Genomic DNA, 3,929 nt, shown 5'->3' with positions numbered 1-3,929 from the left:
TTTGCTCCTCTCCTTTCCCTCCTCTCCCATTTGCTCCTCTCCCTCTCCTCCTCTCCTCAACCTCTCCTCTCCTCAACCTCTCCTCAACCTCTCCTCAACGTCTCCCTCTCCTCTCCTCACCATACTCCTTTAAGGAACAGCTCATAGGAATTCATGGAATTTACACTTTTCAATATTATGTCAAGGATAATAAAAATAAACGTATGTATCATCCAAAGCTGTAGTTGTTGAAATGAAAACATGTTGATCACCTCTCACACTACAAAGCAACAATAATGTACAACTAGAGAAGTTCATCCATAATAATACATGTTTTCATTTGCTGAAAGATCAATCTGATGTAAAGTGAAGCCGGTAAAAATAAATTGCAATGACTCTACAATAAACCTAGGAAGTGGTTCAGTCATACTATAAAAACACTGGGTTGACTGGTGGCCTTTTTGTATACGTCATATCATGTTGCACTAGGCTGGCTGCTAACGTTAACAACATTCACTGTCAATGCACAATATTTCTTATTACTTCACGTGATGTGACTATTAGAGAATCTATAAGAACAGCAGTTAAATTGCACACATGAACCACCACTTCATCCATGCTTAATAACATCAACAATGGATTATCGTTTTGTAATATATCTAGCATACATTGACATTTACATGCGTTGCTATGGTTACGCAGTACCAAAATCTGAGCAGTTTGTCTCTCAAAATAGACCAAAAAGTACATGTTCTACTCTAATAATTTCAATACTTCCATATGAACTGTCTTCCCTCATCCCTTTAATCGGCGCTGGCTGCATACATATGTTTCACACCGTGGCATTGTTGACAAGTTGGGTATTTTAATGATATAGTTTTTTCCCCGATTCACTTCCATTAATCAAAGCCTCGAAAGGAGGAGTTTAATAATGGAGGCTCTTATTGGCAAGACACAGCGTCAGCTACCCAGGGTTTATATACATCATTGAATGTCACCTACCAAAAAGTATGAGGTAACAGAATTACTTTTCCTCAGTAAAAGTTTGCAGATTTGTTGCTTCCCCATATCTCCTCCCCTCCCTCTCTTTCTATCTATTCTCTTTTCCCACACATCTTCTCACACAGACACAGTACTATCTCCTCTCTCCACCATCCCTATTCCCCAACTACTGTCTTCACCCTCTCTTCTCCCATCTCTCCTCTCCTCCCTCTCTATCTCCTCCTCTCCTCTCCCTCTCCCTCTCCTCTCCTTCCCTCTCCCTCCTCTCACTCTCCTCTCTCTCTCTCCTCTCCTCTCCTCTCCTCTCCCTCTCTCTCCCCTCACTCTCCTCTCCTCTCCTCACCTCTCCTCTCCTCCTCCCTCTCTCCTCTCCTCTGCACTTAATGCCTGTAAAAAAGAGAGAGAGGGAGGAAGAGGAGAATACTAGAGAGAGAGAGAGAGAGAAAGTGAACAGAAAGGAGAGATGCGAGAAAGAAAGAAGAGATGGAGGTGAGAGAGAGAGATGGAGGTGAGAGAAGACTTAGTGGTAGTTATTACTAACACTGCTGTGACAATTCCTCATTACCCAGAGCTGCTTATACCACGCACACACACACACACACACACACACACACACACACACACACACACACACACACACACACACACACACACACACACACACACACACACACACACACACACACACACACACACACACACACACACACACACACACACACAATGTTAATGATAATGTCTTACCTAGCCAGTGTTAGGCCAATTCCATTATCAGCAAATCTGAGGGAGAGAGAGAAACAGTTGTTGGAGCCAATCACATAGTAGACGGAATATTAGAATGAGAATATTATTATTATTTTTTTTCTATTGTGTTATTGACTGTACGTTTGTTTATGTGTAACTCTGTGTAGTTGTTTTTGTCAGTGCTTTGCTTTATCTTGGCCAGGTCACAGTTGTAAATAAGAACTTGTTCTTAACTGGCCTACATAGTTGCATGTTCCCCTGTCCGTAACAGACAGCTAACATGTTCCCCTGTCCGCTAACAGACGGCTAACATGTTCCCTTGCCCGCTAACAGACAGCTAACACGTTCCCCTGTCCGCTAACAGACGGCTAACACGTTCCCCTGTCCGCAACAGACGGCTAACACGTTCCCCTGTCCGCTAACAGACAGCTAACACGTTCCCCTGTCCGCTAACAGACAGCTAACACGTTCCCCTGTCCGCTAACAGACGGCTAACACGTTCCCCTGTCCGCTGACAGACGGCTAACACGTTCCCCTGTCCGCTAACAGACGGCTAACATGTTCCCCTGTCCGCTAACAGGCGGCTAACATGTTCCCCTGTCCCGCTAACAGACAGCTAACATGTTCCCCTGTCCGCTGACAGGCGGCTGGCATGTTCCCCTGTCCCGCTAACAGGCGGCTAACATGTTCCCCTGTCCGCTGACAGACGGCTAACATGTTACCCTGTCCGCTGACAGACGGATAACATGTTCCCCTGTCTGCTAACAGACGGCTAACATGTTCCCCTGTCCGCTAACAGACGGCTAACATGTTCCCCTGTCTGCTAACAGACGGCTAACATGTTCCCCTGTCCGCTGACAGATGATTGACATGTTCCCCTGTTTGACGGCTTAGACCTTCACAAATGCAGGGTTCTTCAGTAATGTACATTTTCACTGAACAAAATCAGACAGAATATCCCAATCCAAAAAGCTAAACTGACAATTACACCTCTCTGTCTCTGTCGTTCTCTCTCTCTCGTTCTCTCTCTGTCCTTCTCCTCTTTATCGCTCTCTCACTCTCTCTCTCTCATTCTCTCTTTCTTGCTCTCTCTCTCCTCTGTCCCTCATTTTCTGTGTTGATTATAAGTAGACTGTGATTGGGCTAGTAGAGACCTTGATTACTGATGACCTGATTTGCTTTCATGTTTTTGAAAGGCAGCGACGACCCCTTGTTAATTGTGTGTGTGTGTGTGTGTGTGTGTGTGTGTGTGTGTGTGTGTGTGTGTGTGTGTGTGTGTGTGTGTGTGTGTGTGTGTGTGTGTGTGTGTGTGTGTGTGTGTGTGTGTGTGTGTGTGTGTGTGTGTGTGTGTGTGTGTGTGTGTGTGTGTGAGACAGAGCACTTAATTTATATATATATATATATATATATATATATATATATATATATATATATATATATATATATATATATATTTCACCTTTATTTAACCAGGTAGGCCAGTTGAGAACAAGTTCTCGTGACAACTGCGACCTGGCCAAGATAAAGCAAAGCAGTGCGACACAAACAACAACACAGAGTTACACATGGAGTAAATAAACACACAGTCAATAATACAATAGAAAAGTCTATATACAGTGTGTGCAAAGTAGGTAAGATTAGGCAATAAATTGGCCATAGTGGTGAAATAATTACAATTTAGCAAACGAACACTGGAGTGATAGATGTGCAGAAGATGAATGTGTAAGTAGAGATACTGGGGTGCAAAGGAGAAAAAAATAACAATATGGGGATAAGGTAGTTGGATGGGCTATTTACAGATGGGCTATTTACAGATGGGCTATGTACAGGCGCAGTGATCTGTGAGCTGCTCTGACTGCTGATGCTTAAAGTTAGTGAGGGAGATATGAGTCTCCACCTTCAGTGATTTTTGCAGTTCGTTCCAGTCATTGGCAGCAGAGAACTGGAAGGAAAGGCGGCCAAAGAAGGAATTGGCTTTGGGGGTGACCAGTGAAATATACCTGCTGGAGTGCGTGCTACTGGTGGGTGCTGCTAGGGTGACCAGTGAGCTGAGATAAGGCGGGGCTTTACCTAGCAAAGACTTATAGATGACCTGGAGCCAGTGGGTTTGGCGACGTATATGAAGCGAGGGCCAGCCAACGAGAGCATACAGGTCGAAATGGTGGGTAGTATATGGGTCTTTAGTGACAAATCGGATGGCACTG

Source organism: Oncorhynchus gorbuscha, unplaced genomic scaffold, assembly GCF_021184085.1.
Source record: "Oncorhynchus gorbuscha isolate QuinsamMale2020 ecotype Even-year unplaced genomic scaffold, OgorEven_v1.0 Un_scaffold_10233, whole genome shotgun sequence".
NCBI classification, from domain to species: domain Eukaryota; kingdom Metazoa; phylum Chordata; class Actinopteri; order Salmoniformes; family Salmonidae; genus Oncorhynchus; species Oncorhynchus gorbuscha.
Note: the sequence above shows the minus strand (reverse complement) of the source record.